Source organism: Herpailurus yagouaroundi, unplaced genomic scaffold (assembly GCF_014898765.1).
Source record: "Herpailurus yagouaroundi ecotype Mexico unplaced genomic scaffold, PumYag 141, whole genome shotgun sequence".
In the NCBI taxonomy this organism is placed as follows: domain Eukaryota; kingdom Metazoa; phylum Chordata; class Mammalia; order Carnivora; family Felidae; genus Herpailurus; species Herpailurus yagouaroundi.
Genome location: NW_024412396.1, coordinates 3,094,928 through 3,118,271, shown reverse-complemented (window position 1 = coordinate 3,118,271; position 23,344 = coordinate 3,094,928). Strand labels below are relative to the sequence as shown.

The window sequence follows — 23,344 nt, the reverse complement described above, 5'->3', positions numbered from 1 at the left end:
AACAGAACACACTGCTGATAAAATGAACATGTTCACACTCTTAGCACATCGATTTCTTGCAAATGGAGGTGAAGATGTCATCTAGGACTACTGCAGTGAGTTCGTCAGGTAATATCTGCGAAGTGCCAAGCAGCATGCTTGCAGGCATCCCAGGCATTGATCAGGTGGCAATTCCCTTTCCCCTGCTTTCCCCTTCATTGTGTGGCCTGCCTCAATACTTTGGGACACCTAATGCTGGAGCACAGAGAAGGCCCAGTCCCCAACTCCCTGCAGGGGAGTAGCAATGACAGGAAGATGCAGTCTCTTGCCTTACAAAAGATCTGACAAGAGAATCTGGTGCCATTACCCCAAACTTCCTGAGGCCTATTTGGGGGGTCTCCATTTTCACTCAGGTTTTATCCTATTTGCCAGCCTGTACCCGCCTGAAACTTCCTGAAGCCATGCCCCCGCCAGCCTTCCCACCCTGTCTCTCAGATCTGAGAGGTCCACTCTGCCACCTGAGGGGCAGAGGAGTAAGGCCCCTTGACAAGAACTCTCCACAGATCCTGACCACCCAGGTCCTGTACAAGGGAAATTACTCAGAGAACAGGCTCCCCACACATCTACCCGTTCCTACCAACCCCCACAGGCAAGAAGGTCCAACTTCCTCCTCTAGGAGACTCTACCCTAACTGAAGGTCTATCAAAGCCTATTTACCCCAGGACCTTTCCCAGTTGAATACAGGCCAGGCTCCTGGAGATTACAGGTCACTAGGGAAATGACTGAGGACATGTCCTAAATACCAAAGACCTTTAGGAGATTTTATCTCCACCCTCCTTTTTCCTGAGGATATAATCTCCCTGTTAATTCTAGGTATTGACTCAACAAATTGTTGCTGAGTCATAAATTATTCTCTAGGAATCAGTGAAGTGTTTAATTTACAATGTAATATATGGAATGTCCTGGGACTCTGCTCACCCTTGGTGCTCCCCACCCCTCCTGGGTTCCCAGCTCCAGGTACATCTAATAAGTCAGCCTCCTCCAAAATCTCATATATACACAAAAGTTCACTGAAAATGGAGCACAGATTTAAAGGTAAAACATAAAACTATAAAACTTTTAGAAGAAAACATAGAAGAATCTTCCTTAGCCTGTTAATACAGTAAATTACATGGGTTTTATTTTGAATATTGAAAGAACCCTTGCATCCCTGGTTGGTTATGATGTATAATAATTTTTATATATTGCTGAATTCTATTTGGTAATATTTGGTTAAGGGTTTTTGTGTGTATATTCAGGGATATTGGGCTGTAGTTTTCTTTTTCCTTTTTTTAATATTGTCTTTTTCTGATTTTAGTATCAGGATCATACTAGCTTCATAAAATAAGTTGGAGAACTTTCCCCTCCTTTTCTATTTCTACAAGAGATTATGTTGAACTGGTTGAATTTATATACCATGCTTCAGAGGAACAGGTCCATCTGTCCCTCTCCTTCCCTTCATTCCTTCCTTCTCTCCTTCCTTCCTTCCTTCCTTCCATATAGTTAATGATTATCTTGAGGAGGCAAGCCACTTATCTAATACAAGGCTCGATTCTGCCCTATTTGTTTTTTTTATTTCCATAATACTGGTATTGCTTTTACTATGTGTCAGAAACTATTCTAAGCACTTTGTAAACATTAATTCTTTTCATCCTTATACAACCATTATTTGAAGCAAGTGCTATCTATTGATTATCCCTATTTTACAAATGATAAAATAACTTACATAAGGCCACAGAGCTAATAAATGGCAGGCTCAGGATTTCACCCCAGGTATCTGTTCTTTTAACCACAATACCCTTCTCTATGGGGACATTAGTATTCTTTTCATACTCTAAATAACAGACAGCTTAAGTGATTTGCCCAACTGAATGCAGCTAAAGTAGAACTCTTGATTCCCATCCACCCTAAAATCTGTCTTTCCACATCTTCCTATCCCAGGAAGGTGTTCCAATCAAAACTTTGAGAATTGCCTTTGAGTTTTCTCTTCACCTTAAGTCCCACATTTAATACATCAGCAACTCCTGTTGATTTCGCCCCCAAAACATGTGTCAAATCCTCTCTGTTCTCTATCATCCATACTACCATTGCAGGAGCAGCTAAAATTATCTTTTTGAAAAGAACTCTCTTCTGTTTAAAACTCTCCAATGTCTTCCCACTGCACTTAGAACCAAAACTTAAATTTTTTCCCATCTTGCAAAGCCCTGAAGAATCTGGTTCCCAAGTATCTCTGAGACCATCTCTTCTGCTCTCCCCTTGGTCAGCATGCTCTGGCCCACAGGCTTTTTTTCTACCCCAGACCTGACAGCTCAGGCCTGCCTTCATAGCTTCTGCATTTGCTATTTCCTGAAAACTCTCACCACCTACATTTCATGGTCCCTAAATGTCACCTCCTTGTAGAGACTTTCCCTGATCATCCGGCACAAGGTAGACCCTCAGAAGCACTTCTCCTACCATTCTCTTTTCTTTCTTTCTTTCTTTTTTTAGTTTTTCTAAATGTTTATTTATTTTTAAGAGAGAGAGAGAGACAGAGTGAGAGCAGGGGAAGGGGCAGAGAGAGAATCCGAAGCAGGCTCCAGGCTCTGAGCTGTCATAACAGACCTGATGTTGGGTTCAAACTCACGAACCATGAGATCATGACCTGAAGTCGGATACTTAACTGAGACACCCAGGCTCTCCACTTTTCTTTTCCTTTCTTTTCTTCTTTCCTTTCCTTTCCTTTCCTTTCCTTTTCTTTTCTTTTCTTTTTTTTTTTTTTTAAGGTATAATTAACATCCAGTGTTATATTAGTTTCAGGTGTACAATGTAATACTCAATAATTCTATACATTACTGGTGTATAATGTTCCTGGTGATAATTGAGTGTTCTCTTAATCCCCTTCACCTATTCCACCCTCCACCCACCTTCCCTCTGGCACTCACCGGTTTGTCCTCTGTATTTAAGTCTGTTTTTTTGTTTGTCTCTTTTTTTTTCCTTTGGTTGTTCATTTGTTTGGTTTCTTCAATTCCACATAAGTGAAATCATATGGTATTTGTCTTTTTCTGACTGACTTGTTTCACTTCGTATTAATAGTCTCTAGCTCCAGCCACATCATTGCAAATGGCAAGATTTCATTCTTTTTATGGCTGAGTAATATCCTATTGTGTATATATACCACATCTTTATCCATTCATCTGTTGGTGGACACTTGGGCTCCTTCCATATCTTGGCTACTGTAAATAATGCTGCCATAAAATAAGGGTGTATATATCTTTTTGAATTAGTGTTTTCGTTTTCTTTGGGGAAATACCCAGTAGTGGAATTACTAGATCATATGGTATTTCTGTTTTTAATTTTTTAAGAAACCTCACACGGTTTTCCACAGTGGCTGCACCAATTTTCTTTCCCACCAACAGCACATGAGGATTCCTTTTCTCCACATCCTTGCAAATCTTTTATTTTCTTCATAGCACTCATCACTGCCTAATATTTCTTCTTCTTTATTACCTCCCCTACTAGGACACAAGCTCTGCAAAACTCATAATAATAAGTAATGCTTATGTAGCAATTATTTTTGCACCAGGCACTGTTGTAAGCTCTTTACACATGTACCTTCACTTAATCCTCACTGTAATCCTGAATAGCTGCACTATGAACATTTTCATGTTTCAGAGGATGAATCTCAGGTACAGAGAGGCAAAGTAACTTGCCCAGGGGTTACACAGCTTGTAAGCAGTGAAGCTAGGATACAAGCCCAAGTAATCTGGCTGTGAAGTGTGTGCTTTTAACCCTCCTGCTTTATGACCGTCAAGAGAGTGGGGCCCTTATTTGTATTGTCCTCTGCCATGTCTATAGCAGCTTTAACAGAGCCTGGCAGAGAAAAAGCACCAATTAATCTCCCTAGGATACACAAATGAATGCTGCAAAACAAGCCTGCTTTTGAGCCAGAGTGGTCTGGACTCCAAACCCTCATTTCCAGAGTATAGGAACTGGAGAATTACTAGGTTCAAACCAGAAATTCATTGAAATTTGCCGTCTCCCCTAAAGATGTTTACAATCTCCTGGGAAATGCATATGCAAATAACAAAGAAGCAAAGTAGCAAAATATAAGCACCACAAGTGAGGGACACTCAAAGTGCCATGAGGTTCTGCTCAGGGGTTGATAACTTTTCACTGAAGTTCAGGGAACTGTTAGAAAGAAAACCTCAGGTCCCAAATGGCATCACTTGGGCCGAGTCCCCAAACCAGGGCTTAATACCTGACCTAACTGGAGTTTTAACCTCTTCCAGAAATGTAGTCTTAACAGATCAGTCAGGGATTTTCTGATCAGTATCAGTGAATCTGCCTCGTGGGCTCTCTCCTTCTCTGCCCCCTACCAAATTGAGGTAATCTGCATGATAAGACCCCCTGCTGGTCCCCCTATGGGGAGGCTATCAGGCCTGAAACAATTCTTTTATTTTGCTAGCAACATTCTTGCCCCCCCCCCTGCTTCCTATAAAAACCTTCCATTTTGTACTTGTCCTCAGAGCCCCCTCTACGTGCTAGATGGGATGCTGTCCATTTGTGAATCATCTAATAAAGCTAATAAGGTCTTCAAATTCACTCAGCTGAATTTTATATTTTATTTTATTTATTTTTAATGTTTATTTTTGAGCAAGAGAGAGCGGGGGGGGGGGGGGGGGAGAGAGAGAGAGAGAGAGAGAGAGAGACAGAATCCGAAGCAGGCTCTAGGCTCTGAGCTGCCAGCACAGAGCCTGATGAGGGGCTAGAACTCACAAGTCGTGAGATCATGACCTGAGCCTAAGTCGGACACTCAACCGACTGAGCCACCCAGGCACCCCTGAATTTTGTATTTTAACAGATTGGCGGCAGCATTGAGATCTAATGCAAACTTGTGACAGCATTTGAGGACAATGAGAAACACAGGGGTGGTGCCCCAGGAAACATTTTGAGTTCAGTCTTTCTCCCCATGAGGCCGTTGGTAAGTCCTCTGGGTTTCAAATCCTCTTGTTGTGTTTGGGCTACCGATCTCATTGGCTTTCCAGCCCAGGATTAACGGGTCAGTGTAGACTGACAGGAGCCTCTAACAGAGTGTCATTCCTTAACCCTTGGTTCAGTCCATAATTCCACGTTGGAACCCTGTCCTAGTTCCAGCCCAGAGTTACCCTTTACTGGGGTTTGCTGCATTAGCCCTTTCCCCATTTCCTGTCTGTAGTCTTCATAATGGAGTCAGCTGGGTTAGTCTACGTTCACAATTGCATGGTCTTCTCTTGGACAGTCTGAATGACATGTTTTGGTGACTGAGGTGAGTTAAGATTTGTTTGCACATGTTTCCTTCTCTTGTGTAAATAAAAGCCACCACTAGTGGGGATCTCAGAGGCCAAAAGCTGCAAAATTTGGTGGGCTCAGGTTGGGCATTTAAGAGCTATTAGAACACTTGTCACCTAACTCAGACTCCCATGTTAGGATAAGCTGATTAAACGGGTTAGATTGACACTAGGTCATCTGCCAATCTCGAGAAAGTTTCCATGTAATGAGGCACACTATAAACACCCCACAAATCCCAACGCCCCTCCACGGCCAGCTCCTATCTGGCACACCTGCTTATTTTGTGTTTAAGGACCAGCATTTTAGAATCTGTGGATGTCTAGCAAGATGGAAATTTTTACTAAAAATAACATGGAATTATAATGGCCTTTATGGGGAACGTTTCAATTCCATCATTTAAGACACGCACTTGAAAGCAAGGGTTCCCAAATTAAACAGAATGGAATACCCATTTAAATTGGCAAGCACACTCCTCCAAAGACTTCAAAATTCCAAAGCAGTTTTATTGAAAGATTCATTGCAAAAGGCTAAAAAAAAAAGGTAAAGATATAAAAGGCACATAAGGGAAAAGACTGCTCCCCTCTTCCTTCCTTCAAGTATTCATTGTCTGATTTGTTTTTCCACTCTGAAAAGACTACACAACCATAAACAAAAATCTGCCAAGTTCATGGTTTTACAGACACCCCCATATCTACCTTCAAGGGAGGCCTCATTTGAACCCCTTCTAGTGTTGTCCAAACTGAAGGATTTCCTGGTAAACTGCTATATTATTCCTTTAAACAGCCAAGGGGAAATGCTGATAGATACCAGATCTTGCAGAGGGGATCCTGGAAAAACTGGCAAAGGCCAGCCAAAGGTAAAAATGCTTACCAGAATCAATTCTTCTAAATTTCTGTCCGGAGCACCCAGTCCAGAGAGGAAAATAAAATGTCACATCCCTCCCTTTGCAAATCCAGACCCATTATTTATTCTTTCTCTCCCAACAATAGTTATTGACTTCTTGTTTGCATAACTGGACTTGGTTTTCTGCTGGCTTGGAATTTGCAGATTGTTGGTTCTTTCTTTTGGCTATCCTTGGAAATGACTCCGAGTTTTGAGAAGTTAATATCCTTTGCACCGTCTTTTTGGATCCAAGCAGGGTTATTCAATATTGCCTGAAATATTTAAAATTAAAATTAGGTACCCAGAGGGAAAGAAGCAAATTGAAGATAATGTCATTGGATATGATAGCATTTAAATTACAACCCGATTCTTTGAGTATGTGAGAGCAACAAATCTTTGACAAAACAAAAATCAGCTCTAGGAGGCAATTCAAAATTCACCTACTTCTTTACAAATCCCAAAACTCACCTTGTTGAATGCAAAAGACTTGGAAATCATTGGCCTTAGCAAACCAAAGTCATTCTTGAAGAACTTCTATTCTTTCTCTATCCATTATCACGTCTTTGAAATGTAAACACAAGGGTGCCTGGGTGGCTCAGTCAGTTGAGCGTCCGACTTTGGCTCAGGTCGTGATCTCACAGTTCGTGAGTTTTAGCCCCGTGTCAGGCTCTGTGCTGGCAGCTCGGAGCCTGGAGCCTACTTCAGATTCTGTGTCTCCCTCTCTCTCTGCCCCTAACCCACTCGCATTGTTAACCCACTCGTATTCTGTCTCTGTCTCTCTCAAAAATAAATAAACATTTTTAAAAAAGGTTTTAAAAAAGAAGGATATGTAAACACAGCCCACAATCACCTGAGACCGAAGGAGAGAAGAGGGAAAAGGCCTTTTTAAAACACAAACTTCTAAAAGGGCTGTGGTCTGCAAATGCTAGCACAGCCTCCTTAAGATTCATTGTCCAGGGGCGCCTGGGTGGCGCAGTCGGTTAAACGTCCGACTTCAGCCAGGTCACGATCTCACGGTCTGTGAGTTCGAGCCCCGCGTCAGGCTCTGGGCTGATGGCTCGGAGCCTGGAGCCTGTTTCCGATTCTGTGTCTCCCTCTCTCTCTGCCCCTCCCCCGCTCATGCTCTGTCTCTCTCTGTCCCAAAAAAATAAAATAAATAAATAAATAAATAAATAAAAACGTTGAAAAAAAAAAGATTCATTGTCCAAAGACACATACAAATCTTCAAAAATCTTATCCACAAATATTAGTAACTATAAGGTCTTTATATCTGTCTGTGTGTTTGTGTGTTTGTCTATATACATATGTTGTACATGTGAGGTCTTGTTCTACCTCCGGATGGCATTACTAAAATTAATTTCTAAAGAGTTCTAGTTGGTTTGAAAGTAAGCGCTTGTAAGACTTGAAGGTTCTAAAATTCTCAAAAAGGGGCACCTGGGTGGCTCAGTTAGTTGAGCATCCAACTTCGATTCAGGTCATGATCTCGTGGTTCATGAGTTCAAGCCCCACGCCAGGCTCTGTGCTGATGGTTCAGAGCCTGGAGCCTGCTTCGGATTCTGTGTCTCCTTCTCTCTCTGCTCCTCCCCCACCTGTGCTCTGGCTCTCAAAATTAAATGAATGTTAAAAAAAATTTTTAAACATAAAATAAAATAAAATTCTCAAAAAGATAGAAACTAATCCAAATGTCTTTCAAGTTCACGTTGAAAGGACGGGCCTACGCCAGCCGACTCCATCTTGTTCTGTGTCCTTCACCTAGACCACTGCCTCCTCCCCTTGAGTAACCTCCCACTCACCCGTTCAAACTTCCTGATCAAAACACGCCAGCGACCTGCGTAAGAGGACTCCAACCCTTCCCCAGCCAATCAGCTGAGGCCACAGCCTTTACCTCACCAACTGCCCCTAGACCCCTATAAAACCTTTGTGCTTTTGAAACTCGCTCTCTCTCTCCGGTATCTCACCACTGCGTCGGTGCAGGTAGGGGATTGAGCTCGAGCTAGCTCGAATAAAGACTCTTTTGCTTTTGCATCGGACTCGGCTCCCTAGTGGTCTTTGGGGATCACGAATTCTGGGCATAACAACGCGATCTAGGAAAATCTTCAGTAAATTAAAGTTTAAACTCATTGGTTTAATTAAAACAGACATGTCTTTATTTTTATTTATTTTTTTAATTTTTTTTTTAACATTTTATTTATTTTTGAGACAGAGAGAGACAGAGCATGAACAGGGGAGGGTCAGCGAGAGGGAGACACAGAATCCGAAACAGGCTCCAGACTCTGAGCTGTCAGCACAGAGCCCGACGTGGGGCTCGAACTCACTGACCGCGAGATCATGACCTGAGCCGAAGTCGGCCACCTAACCGACTGAGCCACCCAGGCGCCCCATAAACAGGTATGTCTTTAGAGTTAACATCAAATATAAAACTTCTTTTCCACTTGAGTTTACTAGCCAAATAAGTTCATGTTATCTCTTATAAGATCTGCCAAAAAAATAGCTTGGGATAATGACTGATTTTGTCTAATGTTTAATAAAGCTTTTGTGTGTAATCTAAACAATTCTCTTTTTTTCAATGTTTATTTATTTTTGAGAGCGAGAGAGTGCAAGCAGGGCAGGGGCAGAAAGAGGGGGACAGCAGCGAGCCCGATGTGTGGCTTGAACTCATGAACTGCAAGATCATGACCTGAGCTGAAGTTGGATGTTCAACCAACTGAGCCACCCAGGTACCCTAAACAATTTTTTTTTTATGTTTATTTATTTTGAGAGAGAGAGAGAGAGAGGCATGTGTGTGCATGTAGGGGAGAGACAGAAAAAGAGAGAGAGAGAGAGAGAGAGAGAGAGAGAGAGAGAATCCCAAGCAGGCTCCACAGTTGTCAGAACAGACCCTGACTGGGAGTGTGGGGGGCCCAATACCACAACCATGAGATCATGACCTGAGCCAAAATCAAGCATCAGACGCTTAGCCGACTGAGCCACCCAGGCACCACAGTAACCTAAACAATTCTTAAAAACAAGTGAATTAAATAGATGTGAGCAACATAAAAGTTTATCAATGAACTTTTCAGCAATATTTATGTCTACTTAGTTTCCCCAAATCTTTTTAGTAACCTAAAATCTTTGCTAACCTAAAACTTAAAAGTTAAGTGGTGAGTTCATTTAACATCATTGAATATCCCCATCTCAGGACCATTTCCCAAGAAGATAAAATAATAAATCATTAATTGATGTAGGAGCATGAGGCAAGCTGAGGGCAAAATACAGGCTGGCACCCCATCCCCCCACCCCCAGGTGGAATCTTTGTGATATTCCTCTGACACTCCTAGCTCCCCAAGAACAAAGGAAAGGGGTTTAAGTGCTTGCCATGGTGATGTGGGAAACTAAGGCAAATGAAAAATTAAATTCCCTTACTGCCTATAGTCCATTGACAAGTCCTTGAGACCAACAGAGTGACTGACCTCCCTCTAGGAGCTCTGCTGCCTCAAAGATGGCACTTTGCTAGGGGCAAAAGAGAATCTTGGCTTAATATTGTTCCAACCTTGAGAATCCTGTAAATCTACTTCCTTTATCTCAACTGCCCCAGGATATATGCTGGCAATCAAGCTCCAAGTTTATGCCCCATGCCCCCCATATGCATCTGAGGGGTCTCATGACTGGGGTTTTATTAAATGGTGATAAATGGTGTTTCCCTAGCAACAGATAGCCCCTCAAGGTCCAGGAAACCTTGCTTCCAAAATACCTTAGAGATTTACTTAATCCCTGACCCCTCCCAACCTGAGGGTATATAATGAGTTACCCTTCATGACCCCAGTGCAGCTCTTCCTGCCCATGGGTCCTGTCTCCATGGTTTAATAAAATCGCCATTTTTGCACCAAAGATGTCTTCAAGAATTCTTTCTTGACCATCAGCTCTGGACCCCATGAAACCACCCCCCCCGCCCCGCCCCTCCATCACACCAAAATTTCATCATAATTACTGAACATAGGCTATCTACTTTTGACTTCTTATTACAGGGAAACTAAAAGATATTGGGATGTGTTAGTGCTATATTAGGAAATTTTTAAAAGACAAATGCTTCTAAAAATTATGAAAGGTATTTATACATTTGCAAATTTAAAGAATGCTGGTATTGGTGAGGGAGCATAAGGCGGGCTGAGGACAAAGTACAAGCTAGCACACCACTCTCTCTCCCCCCAGGTAGAATATGTATGGTATTCCTCAGGCACTCCTGGCTGCCCAAAACAAAGGAAAAGAAAGAAAACAAATGGTTAAACTGACAGAGTCTCCATCAGTCTACAAATGTCTTGGTAAATTACAAGAAAAAGGCAATCTTATCAATAGCCTAATCTCCAGAAACCTATAGACTCAGTTTCCTGGAACCCCAACATCACCCTCCCCTCCATAGTGATGTGGGGAACAGAGGCAAGAAGGAAATGGCAGATAAAATTAAATTTCCTTATAACCTGCAGCCCATTGACAAATACTTGAGGCAGGCAGAGTAAAACATTTCTCCAGGAACTCCCTACTGTCTTAATGTTAATGCTTTGCTAGAAGGAAAAGCAACCTTAGCTTGACAATAGCTAGGCCTCCAATAATCTGTGAGTCTTTAGCATATGAAAGTTTCTTTGGAAACTTCCTCTTGTCTTTACCTCCCCCAGCCCCATAGTGTATAATGAGCCACTCTCCACAACCCCAGGGCAACTCTTGTTCCCCTCCCACTCCCCCCATCCCCACTTCAATAAAATCTTTGCACCAAAGACATTAAGAATTTTTTCTTGGTCAATAGCTCCAAACCCCACCATCACCCCAAAACCTCATCAGTATAACAGGCAGTTCACAATTACTTACTTCTTTAGTGGTTGTTGTTATTATTTATTTATTTATTTGTTTGTTTGTTTGTTTTAAGTAGGCTCCATGCCCAGCGTGCACAACCCTGAGACCAAGAGTCTCATGTTCTACCGACTGAGCCAGCCAGGTGTCCCACTTACTTATTAGTTTTCACTGAGAAATTAAGGTTTCTAAGGGTTAAGAATTCTAATTAAGGTATGTAATAAAAGCTACTAAAAGTAACATAAGGATCTCTACTTCCTGGGAAAATAAAATATCTTTTCATTAAGACAAGGTATGACAGATGCACTTTTTTTTTTAAGTAGCCTCCATGCCCTACATGGGGCTTGAACTCACAATCCTGAGATTGAGAGTCACATGGTCTATCAACTGAGCCAGCCAGCCACCCCCCAGAGATGCACTTTTGTTGAGGGAAAAAAGAGTAATTTTATCCTCAAGTAGGGCTACTTTAAAAAGAAAACCACAGGGGCACCTGGGTGGTTCAGTTGGTTAAGCGTCCAACTTCAACTCAGGTCATGATCTCATGGTTACTGAGTTCCAGCCCCACGTTGGGCAGTGTGAAGCCTGCTTGGGATTCTCTGTCTCCCTCTCTCTGCCCCTCCCCTGCCTGCACTCTCTCTTCCTCTCTCTCTCTCAAAAATAAACATTAAAAAACAAAACAAAACACAGGACCCAAATGGCATCAATCAGGTTAAGGCCCCAAGTCAGTAAGCCAAGACTTAAAGCCTAACCTAACTGCACTTTTAACCCTCCAGGAATGTAATGTTTAACCAATCAACAAAGAATTTCCTGGCCAATACTAGAAAATTTCCTGATGGCTCCCTTCCCCTCCCTTTAGGAGGGCAACATTGCCTAAACAATGCACTCCTTGCTAATAAATTCCTTTCTTCTTTTTTTTCTTATGCCTTTGAAAATCCTTCTTTTGTTTAGCTCAGTGGAGCTCTCCTCTACTTGCTAGATGAGATGCTGCCTGATTCATGAATCCTTCAATAAGCCAATTCGATCTTCAAATTTACTCAGTTGAATTTTGTTTCTTAACAGAAGAATCCATGAAGAAAATGGCATTTGTACTGACTTTTGAACAATCTGGACAGGCAGAGATAAGAAGGAGGGGATAACTGAGATGATTTGTTGTCCCCTAATATCTGTTCCATCAGTGGTCATGCCCCCAAAATTTTAGCTGTGCAACTGGACACCCAGAATAAAGGTTACATTTCCCAGCCTCCCTTTCAGCCAGGCATGGCCACGTGACCAAATTCTGGATAAAAGGATATAGCAGAAGTGAGGTATTCAATTTCTAGGAAGTATTCTTCAAAGCAGGGGGCATGCTCTTCCTTTCTTTCTCTCCCTCCTGCTGGCTAGAATGTGAACTTAATAATGAGCTGGAGCAGCTACCTTTGACCTAAGAGGAAGCTACACATTGAGAATGCTGCACTATAGGGTTGAATCAGTCCGGGTCCGTGAAAATCATAAAGACCATATGAGACCTACCATGGTCTTGTTTACGCTGCTGTTGTGTTTATGTCTTAGGTGGGCTGCCTGAAACAGATCCTGAGACCAGGCTTCACTTGCAAGTGAACTATTAAATGTTCCCAGGAGGAACAAGTAAGGGAGTGTGGGAAGCAAGACAGGAAAGGGGAAAACAAGGGTGTGCTTTCAAGCAAAGTGCCAGCCTCAGGCTGATCCTGAAAGGGAGCTCCGGAGCACAAATTACACCTCAGAGTTTGTCTTAATTTGAGACAAGGGACTGGGCTTTTGTCCTTCCTCACTAGTTCAAGCTAAAGGTTGCTCCCAGGCCCTCTGCATATGCAGAAACTGTGGGAAATGATAAACAGGTCCAAGGGGATCCAGTACAATCTCAACAGGCCCCTTACACTCGGTTTTCGGTCACTCATAGCTGAACTAATTTTCATGGGTACCAAATCCATTCCCACAGAGGGGAGAGTGTAAAGGGCACAGAACCTGGGGTGGGGGGGGGGGGGGGGGAAGGTGTATATCAAAGTATAGGAAAGGAAGAAATAGAAAACAAAGTTGGGAAACCAAATTGTAGTCATTTGGACTATATGGAAAGCTGTAAATGCCTGGCCAACCCATATGAAAGGAAGCTGGGAGGACCTTTGAACATGATGATTCAAAAGATGAACTTGGTGACTACGAGGGGGTGAACTAGACTGAAACTCACGTGGAGTAGTGTCCGTAATTAGGCCATATTTGTAGCCTAGGCAAAAGGTAATGGTGGCTCAACCCCAGATGATGGTTCTGGGAAGGGAAAGGAGGAAAATGATCACAGATCTTATAAAGACTCAGTCTTGGGGCACCTGGCTCTGTCGGTAGAGCATGTGACTCTGGATCTTGGGGTCCTGAGTTCAAGCCCCATGTTGGGTATAGAGCTTAATTAAAAAATTTTTTTAATAAAAATGTAAAAAGATTCTCATGGGTCATAGAGAAATAGGTGGCAGCCGGACTTGGCCTAGGAGTTGTAGCTCGCCCTGCTCTGGCTCCCAATTTAGGCGTTAACAGCCACTGAAGGGCACCTCCTTAGAGACATCAGCATGGTCACCAAGTGCATGCCACCAAAGACCCATACAGGAGTCATAGCGCCTCCTTGTTCTGTGGTTTGGGAGGCTGCTCCTCTGGGCCCAGGGGTTCTGGTGACACCACCTCTTCTCTCTGTTCCTCCAGCCCGGGGTAATAGTGCTTCCTGTAGTCACCACATCTGGTCACCACAGTGCCTCCCTTTGCTCTTCCAGCCCTCCAACACTGGACTAGCCATTCCCTGCACACACAGCCTATATGGAGTGCCTTGTGTGGGCTCATTTTCCTGGATGGGTCCAGACTGACACAGAAATCCTTCTGTTTTAGGGGTGGGAAGAGGAAAAGAAAGCTGAAAAGGAGCCAGAGAGGCAAGAGGCAAAGTAAGTGTGTCTCGAAACTGAAGGAAGAGGCGCCTGAGTGGCTCAGGTGGTGATCTCACGGTTGGTGTGTTCGGGGCTCTGAACTGACAGTGTGGAGCCCACTTCAGATTCTCTGTCTCCCTCTTTCTGATACTCCCCCTCTCATGTGCACTCTCTTTCTCTCAAAAATAAATACACATTAAAAAAAAGGAATGAAAGGGAAAAAATGTTTGGGAATGGTGAGCAGGAGTCACTGACCCTGAGAGAGGAGGAAGCATGAGAAGAGGCTGATGATTAGAGGAGAGGAAGAATGGCCAGACCTTCCAGAAGCAGCCCCTGGGGATGGCGGGGGTAGGAACAAGCTAGAGAAAGACTCGGCCTCCTCTTGGGAGACTGTGAAGAGCAGGCAGCTTGAGGGAAGTGTCTGATGTGGTGCCACAAAATCCATGTGGGTGTTTGGCTTACTGGGCTTTGGGCAATAGCCCCTTGTCCGGTAACACCCTTATGGATAGGCAAACACAGGCAGATTGCCAATGGCCACCTCTCAGCCCCTGCAGAGGACTAACCATAGTATGGCAGCCAGAAACACCCTGCAAGAGGGGTGTTTTCAAAGTCTTCATGACTTATTAATTCAGCAAATGTTTATTCACCACCTCTTATGTGCCAAGTGCTACTCTAGGTGCTAAGGATATAGTAGTGAGTTATTTCTTTTTAATGTTTATCTTATTTTTGAGAGAAAGAGAAAGCGAGCAGGTGTGGGGGAGGGGCAGAGGGGGGGCTGGGGGGCTGGGGGAGGGGAGAGAGAATCCCAAGCAGACTCTGCACTGTCAGTGCAGAGCCAGATGCAGAGCTGGAACTGACAAACCACAAGATCATGACCTGACCGGAAACCAAGAGTCTGATGCTCAAACGACTAAGCCACCCAGGCACCCACAACAGTGAGTTTTTAAAAACTTACTCCTCTGGGCACCTGGCTGGCTCAGTCAGTAGAATGTACAACTCTTGATCTCTGGGTTGTAAGTTTGAGCACCACACTGGGTGCAAAGATTACTTAAAAATAAAATCTTTTTAAAAATTAAATTAGGGGTGGCTCAGTCGGTTAAGCATCTGACTCTTGATTTCGGCTCAGGTCATGCTCTCATGGTTTGTGGGACCAAGCCCTCTGTCAGGCTCCATGCTGACAGTGTGGAGCCTGCTTGAGATTCTTTCTCTTTTCCTCTCTCTCAAAATAAATAAATAAATAAATAAATAAATAAATAAATAAATAAACTTTTAAAAAATAAAAAAAATAAAAACTAAACTAAAAAGTCTATTCCTTCAAGGAGGAGCTTACATTCCTGTGGAGGGAGACAAGTAATCAAGAAAGAAACACAAAAGGGCAGATGCTGACAAGTGCTCTGGAAAACAAAACAAAACAAGGTGAGGAGGCTGGGGAATGTGGGATGGGGTGTTTCATATCAGGCCAGGTTGGGCAAAAGATGATAAAGCAGTAAGTGAGCAAAGGCCTGAAGGAAGTAGGAGAGTACAGAATGTTCTGGACAGCAGGAAACACTAAGGCAGAGTCAGGTGTGTGGTATCATTCACAAAACAGCAAGGAAGCCAGTGTAGCTAGAGTGGATGGACTGAAGGGGAGGATAAGAATAGGGTTTGAGCAGAGAAGTGATGTATCTGATATTCACTGTGAAAGGTTGACAGTGACTAGTGTGTGGAAAAGACACTATAGGGGGTTGAGATGATCCCTCCATTCTTAGAACAATATTACTATAGATAGGAATAAAAGTCAAACCCCACAAATACAGGCTGGTGCTCAACTGGCTGGGTACCAAGAATAATAGAAGAAAAGCTATAGGTCAGAGTTGTCTACACCCCAACCATGAGACAGTAGTGTGGTAAACCAGGCAATCCTGCAATATGTGACATCTGACCCATGAAGACTAGGACACTGACTCTGCCACGTTTGGCCTACACAGGGCCCCCTAGCACACAGTTGCCTTATGCTTGCAATGCTTCCCACCTGTCCCACGGCCCAGGCTGCACACAGGCCTGTTCTCTCCATAAGTGTTTTCTCCCACTGTTTTCCCTTCTCTTCTGGCTGTGCCTCTAATGCTGTCATTCATTCAGCAACTACCATGTGTAAAACTTAATGAAGAACGCCACAGGAGAGTCTCTGATAAGGACTTGGAGCTTGAATCTTTTGTTAATTGCGCCTAGAGAGCTCTGTCTGCTGTTGGCACAAATCTCTCTTGTTAGCCCCTTCTGGTTTGCCCTCTAACTGAGGGCTTTTTCTCCACCTCTCACAGATGCACTCTTGGAATGTCTGCCCTGCCAGACAAAGGACTTCTCTACAGCCCAAAATCACTGGCTTCAGTTTGGGTCAGGACCGGCAACCTAGTCTCAGTCTCAGGTGAAGAAAAACAGGGCCCGGGTTGGCAGAATGGTGCAAGGAGTCGAGGGCTCTTTAACTTCTCCCCGTTCCACCTCCAAACGGGGACTTTTTTCCTGGCAAGCTCAGGTGCTACATGGTCAGAGCAGGGCCAGGGTCAACAGCCAATCCCTATCTCCTTCCCTCTTAGGTAACAGAGAAGAAAGGCCCAGTCTAGCCTTGGGTCCAATGAGAATGAAACCTTGAAATGGCTTATTTGGACCAGAGACTGGAGCTAGTTTCTACCCTGCCAAGAGGCAGGGAAAGGTTCCTTCTCCAGAGCTTGGAGATGCCAGCCTTGCGGATTCCCAAAGGTCTGTGGCTCTGTGTCCAGCCTCCTGCTCCAGAGCCCCAGGCAGAGTCCTGGAGACTAGACACAACCAGCCAAAGGCTCTGGGAGACCACAGGGGCTGGGGACGAAGCTCCTGGCCCAGAAGCTGTGGCAGAGAGCTGTGTATTAGCTGCATGGCCTCTAAGTGGCAGGAGCGAGAGTCCAGGAAGGAAGGGGAGGTCCGGAGCAAGGACTGCTGGACCAGGCTTGTGGCAACCACTCTGCCACGCTCTTCCCCGGGCCGTGCAGCTTAACTCTCTTCACACTCGTGAGGCAGGACTATGTCCAACTTAATAGATAATAAATCTGAGTCTCAGGTCACACAACTTTCCCCAAAACACACGATCTACAGACTCCAGAGCCTGTTCAGACACCGAGGCTGCTGGGAAGAGGCCCCTACAGCCTTGTCAAGAGCCCCAGCTACCTGTGTGGAGTCTATGGTCAAGCTCACACCTAACATCCAAGTCGTGTCTATCATGAGGAGTTACTGGACAGTTGAATGTCAAGTGACTTCACCCCTTACCCTCACTCCACTCCTGTCTCCTACAGGTACCCCCACCCTTCTGCCCTTCTCACCCTAAGCTGGCCACATCCCAAAGCCATCGGATAATGGGTTTTACTAGTACGAATGCATTCCAAAGGGAGGGGGGTCCAGCCCAGTCGTAGCTACCACAGCTGCTAGAGGTTTGTCCCAACCTTTAGTGCTTTGGGCTTCTTTGTCTGCCTCCCACCAACATTCCCTCTCCTTTCTGCAGCAGATTCCCACGCCATTGGAGCCTAGCATAAGGAACAGTCCCCAGCTCGTCACAGCTTTGCTGCGCCCCCACACCTCATCTCCCCTCTCCCTGACTGCCTCCTCCTCACCAGCGTGGGGATTTGGCTGGAGTAGCTTGAGCTTTGAATTTTAGAACAAATCCAGAGAACCCAGTAGCCCAGGGGGACCTGGGAAGGGGCTAACAACACCGGAGGTCATGTGACTGCCTTTGGCTTCTTATTGCTCCTCAGGCTTTGCTTAGCACTGAATTGGGGCCCCTGCCCTCCAGAGCCAAGGGGTAGGGGGTGGAGGGCAGCACAACCACAAATAATACCACATAAGAAACTCTAGAGCTGACCTAGGCATACAGCCCCATGTTTTGCTTGGAGAGCGATCCACACCACGGAACAGGGACATGCTGGCTGCTTAGTCCGCACTGAAGGGTGAAATCGCCTTCAACTTCTCCGTGCCTCACATGATGATCGGCCTGCACCATCTCGACCTATTCCAGGGTGGTTGGAAAGCTATGAATCAAACAACAGATGGGACAGGTAAATGTGCTTGTGTAAACAGAGATTCATTAGGGAGGTATGTGGGAGGGGGGGTGACCTCCTGGTGTGAAAGCCCTTGTTCTCTTCCACCTAACACTCAGTGCAGGGGCACCTCCTGGTCTCTATGGTTACCAAGAGCAGCCTTGCCACGGAGAACCTGGAGTGTAAACAGCAGGAACCGGGTCTGCGGCTGCCATGTCTGGAAGGAGCCCTCACACAAGGGCAAGGGAGGAAAGGGTGGGGCCCCTGCAGGCTCCCCAGGCCAGAAGGAGGAACTTCTTTACCTGAAAACAAATTTCCCAGGTGTGGAAATCTCCCCGCACTTATTCTTGGCACACGGCATTTTGAACAGTTGTTCCCAGTTTACTTCGAAGATGTCACTTTTAAAATATTTTTTCAATTTCTCTATTTTCATCATAGAGAAAGAGTCAACTAGATGTGAATGTGCCTTTCACATGTGCTCGTTCCCCATTTAATAAGGAAGTTCTGTGAGAAGAAGCAGTTGCAGCCTCGAGAGGTGAAATTCTGCCCTGGAAACTAAGACGGGTGAACTGCTAAGTCCAGAATGAAGACCAGACACCAGGAAGCCTGAAGCCAAATGTCCTGTATGCACATAAGTATGATCATTGTAGTTTAAATGGTTGCCTCCTTCCCTTCCCATGGCTGCCAAACAGGGATGTGGGTAATAATCACAATTTGCTGTATCTTCACGTTATCTTTACATACAAATTGAAACCATAATTATGAAATAAAATGGAGTACTAACGTGGGATTTAGGAATGCTCATGAATTTTCCTTCATATCTGATGTGCTGGATAACTCTGGCCTTGACTCTCAGCCTCTCCAAGACCCCAGCTGCACCCATGGGGCCAGCCAGCACCGGTCTGAGAATCCCAGGGGGCCCTAACCCCACCTTGCAGACGCACAGGTGCAGGGGCTGTGAGAGCCAGCAGTGCTGAGGTAAGACTCAGAGCAGTGCCCTGGCAGATAGTAACCTGACTGGTTTATCTCCCCCTTGGACATCTTGTCCCTGTTGCCACCCATGGCTCAGAGGTACAGATTCCAAGATCCACTGGCCACCACTGGCCTGGGATCAGCCTTCCTTCCCCTGATCCTCTGCTCACCATGCCAGTCATTTAACACACATAAACACAGTGTGAGGCAGGGTACGTCGGTGTGTACCCAAATCTAGTGCAGACCCTTTGACTGTTCAGATGGTTAGAGTGTCCACCTCCCTTCTCCCACCCCACCCCACCCTAGGAAAAATTCAGCTCCCCCCTCCCCATTTTGAAAGAGAGGGGTGGGCAGATGGGAAGAGAGAAAGAGAGAGAGAGAGAGATCAAGAATCTCAAGCAGGCTTCATGCTCAATGTGGATCCTGATATGGGGCTCAATCCCACGACCCTGGGATCATGACCTGAGCCAAAATCAAGAGTCGAATGCTTGGGGCACCTCGGTGGCTCAGTTGGTTAAGCATTTGACTCTTGATTTCAGCTTGGGTCATGATCTTGCAGTTCATTAGTTTGAGCCCCACATTGCTCTCCGCACTGACAGTGCAAAGCCTACTTAGGATTCTCTCTCTCTCTGCCCCTCTCCGGCTCTCACTCTCTTGCTCTCTCTTTCAAAAAAAAAAAAAAGAGTTTGACGCTCAATTGACTGAGCCACCCAGGCTCCCCCAGACTCTTATCTCTCAGCTCCACTGCATAATACAGAAGGTTCAACCCCTTAGCATAACCTCCAAGACCACCCCTGTTTTCAACACTAACCTGCTCCCTTCACAGCACCCACAGGAAGCAAATGGGCTTAGGAGGCATGTGGGGGTACCAGAAAATGCTGGACTTAGAGGGGCATGGATCCCCCTCTCAGAATCTCACAAAACAAATATTGTCCTCTCCCCAAGGGAGGGGTGGGGAATGGATATTCATGCCCCACTTGCCCATTTTATTTGAGTCCCTTAGTCTATGGCCCTCCGGTTAAAAAGCCCTGCTCCTGGTGAACTTGGTCTCACAGTGTGTAGAGAGAGAAACAGAATAGAATTCTCAAACATCCTTTCTCTTTTTAGCAAGCCAAACCTTGGAGCAGCCAGAGGCAGGAGCGATCAGGCAGGGGACAGCCATCCAGAACATTCTGGAATCACCATCTGAGGAGCAGAGGGGAGCTGTGTGTGCAGCCAGCTGTGGTCAGACAGAGGAAATGCAGGGTCTGGCTGCTGGCCATTCTTACCCTCGCTCCCACCATCAGGATCTCTGGCCCCATCCTGACCCCTGGTGGCTGCCCGTGGGATGAGGTGAACATTCTTCCCAAGCTCCTCCCTGCCCTGGTCCCAGCATAGCAGGAAAAATGAATCCCCCACCCCACAGGTCCTGGCTAGGGTCCCCAGGAAGTACAAGTGTGTTTCCTAAGGGTTTTTCAGGAGGGTTTACTCCACTGTGGTCACCAGGTGCCTTCTCAATGTAAGTCCAGAGACCAATTAAACAAATGTATATAAAGAAAGCCCTTTCATCTGCCAAGTTGGCAAAAGGTGTGTTAAAAAAGAGGTGTGTGTCTGTGTGAATGTGTGTGTGTGTGTGTTATAACTTAAAGTTAATGCAGGCTGGGTGCAATAACACCAGCACTCTCATGCACAATTCTTGAGAGTACAAATTTGTATAACCCTTCTGCAAGTGATCTGAGCAAAATAAATCCAAAATCTTACTAAGCATTCTATCCTCTGACCCAGTAATTCTGTTAGGAATCCAGCTTCAAAAAAATCAATACTCAAATAACATGAAACCCAAAATTTGAAATAAATGGGAGAGGAAAAAACAATATAAGCCAAGCGTGATCATCACTGAGGCTGGATGATGATTACATGACAGTTCTTTATTCTGTTTTGTTTTGTTTTGTTTTTGTCTGCTTTGCTATATGCTGTGAATTTGCCATGATATTTTTAGAAGAAAGCATCAGAGATGCAAAGATTTGTATAAAAGATGTTAATTTTTAATAGCAAAAACTGCAAATGGCAAAAAAAAGTGCTATGCTGGGATGGTTAAACAAATTATGCTGCATCCAAATAGTGGGATATTATGCAGCCATTAAAAATGCAAGAGTGTTTTCATGATGTGGAAAAATGCTTATGTGATGCAAAGCAAATAAGTAGGAATCAAAATTGCATATGTAGTATTTAACTGAGTATGTTAAATGAAAAGTGCATAGGGGTGCCTGGGTGTCTCAGTTGGTTGAGTGTCTGACTCTTGGTTTTGGCTGAGGTCATGATCCCAAAATTGTGACATCAAGGCATGTGGCAGGGTGGAGAATGCTTAAGATTCTCTCTGCCTCTGCTTCTGCCCCTCCCCACTCATGCTGGCTCTCTCTCTAAAAAAATAAAAATAAAAAATAAAAAGTGCATAGAAGGAAACTGTATGTGGGGCGCCTGGGTGGCGCAGTCGGTTAAGCGTCCGACTTCAGCCAGGTCACGATCTCGCGGTCCGTGAGTTCGAGCCCCGCGTCGGGCTCTGGGCTGATGGCTCAGAGCCTGGAGCCTGTTTCCGATTCTGTGTCTCCCTCTCTCTCTCTGCCCCTCCCCTGTTCATGCTCTGTCTCTCTCTGTCCCAAAAATAAATAAACGGTGAAAAAAAAAATTAAAAAAAAAAAAAAAAGAAGGAAACTGTATGAAAATACACTAACATGTTTGTTATACAGTGAGACTAGGGATCATTTCTATTCTTGATATTGTCCCTTATTTTCTTAATTCTACAATAAGCATGTCTTTTATAAATAGGTCCCCAAATTGCCTTTGTGGAAGTATACCAACTTGGGGGTCTGAGATACATTCAGCTCCAAGGACTGCCATGTATTAGCTGTGCAACATTGAGAAATTCACATCTGGGTCCCAGATTTCTCACCTATAAAACTGGCATAACACCAACCTATTTTTCAAGCACCCTCCCCCGCGCCCCCCCCCCCCCCCCCCCCGTCTGGCGGGGGGGGGGGGGCCTCTGCATATACAATCACACACACCATTCATACATGGTCATTTCAATCCTTACAATAAGCTCTGGAGTAGATTAGGGCACTGCCATCTTAAGAACTACACAAACTGTGGCTCAGGAAAATTAGGGAATGTGCTCAGTTTTACCCATCTAATAAACAGTACAGGTGGGATTCAGACATAGATCTGACCATCTTTGAAAGCCCTGTTCTCAGACCCTTCAGCCTGGTCTGCTTATGGTTACAGTTCTTTTTGCTTTCTTTCTTTTTTATATATATTTATTTTTGACAGAGAGACAGAGCATGAGCATGGGAGGGGCAGAGAAAGAGGGAGACATAGAATCTGAAGCAGGCTCCAGGCTTTGAGCCGTCAGCACAGAGCCCAACTCCTCGGGGCTCAAATTCACGGACCACAAGATCATGACCTGAACCGAAGTCGGATGCCCAACCAACTGAGCCACCCAGGCGCCCCTACAGTTACATTTCCATTGGACTGAATGCAGGTAAAGTGCCACACACAGTGCCCGGCTCCAAGCACAGAGCTGCTCTACTGGTTGGTTCCCTTTTCTATGACCTCAGCATAATGGTACATTGTGGCAAAACAAACCAGTGCACCCTCCAAAAAAAAGCATCTCTGATTTAAAAGAAGGGATTATAGGATCTGCAGGGACAAACCAGACTGGGGCTGGAAGACTGCCTCACTCAGGGAGATATGGGGGCTGGGACAGTGTGCCAAATTCCAGGGTAGTTCTGCCAGTGACTTCTTCAGGGCTTCATCAGCTCTACACATTGCTTTGCAGCCTGGAATTCCGTCCAGAGTCACTTCACTGAGCAGGCATCAATTCCTACCTTCCACTTACCCCTCCCACCCTTTCTCCCTAAAGAACAGGGCACAGGTCTCACCAGTCCTGTAGATTTCTTATTCTTCCCTTGGAGAACAGGAAAATCTTAGGGGCTGAGTAGAAAGAGGCCCTGTGTGGAGAAGGAAGTCCTGAATATCTGAGGGTGAGGAATGTGAGGGTGGTTGGCCTGCTCCAGAATCCTTTCTGGATTCATCCTTTAAGATACCTCTTTCCCTAGGGAGCCAGCCTAACTTAGTTTCCATCTCTACTCTACTTCTACCCCTCGAAACTGTTATAGCACTAACTACACTAGAGTTACTTGTTAGTTTACTAGTGAGTTGCTTAGTTTTTTGCTAGTAAGCTCCATGAGGACAATACTTGATCTCTAGCACCTAGCAATGTGCCTGGTACACAGTAAACTATGTAAATGTCTGCTAAATGGCAAAATGGAGGGAGGAAAGAAGGAAGGAAGAAAGAGAGGGAGGGAGGGAGGGAGGAAGGAAGGAAGGAAGGAAGGAAGGAAGGAAGGAAGGAAG

At 44.9% G+C, this 23,344-nt stretch overlaps 2 long non-coding RNA genes across 9 annotated transcripts in view; one reads left to right on the top strand and one right to left on the bottom strand.

The window, feature by feature from the left end:
- Nucleotides 1-22,302, top strand: part of LOC121031543 (uncharacterized) — a 222,481-nt gene extending 200,179 nt beyond the window's left edge. Inside the window, exons 4-10 of one of the 8 annotated variants that reach the window (XR_005790769.1) lie at nt 13,909-13,961; nt 15,263-16,344; nt 17,449-17,998; nt 18,100-18,301; nt 18,419-18,615; nt 20,060-20,284; nt 22,259-22,302. This is a non-coding gene — a long non-coding RNA (uncharacterized LOC121031543). Of the gene's footprint in view, nt 1-13,908; nt 13,962-15,262; nt 16,345-17,448; nt 17,999-18,099; nt 18,616-18,836; nt 18,959-20,059; nt 21,009-22,258 lie in introns of those variants that run through there. The other 7 variants (XR_005790768.1, XR_005790770.1, XR_005790773.1 and 4 more) reach the window with 7 other exon arrangements.
- On the bottom strand, nt 5,808-23,293 carry LOC121031545 (uncharacterized). The gene is made up of 4 exons (XR_005790775.1): nt 22,870-23,293; nt 18,283-18,528; nt 17,806-17,971; nt 5,808-6,479 (listed from the first exon to the last, which is right to left on the bottom strand). It is a non-coding gene; the product is annotated as an uncharacterized LOC121031545 (long non-coding RNA).
- Between the last annotated feature and the right edge of the window lie 51 nt (nt 23,294-23,344).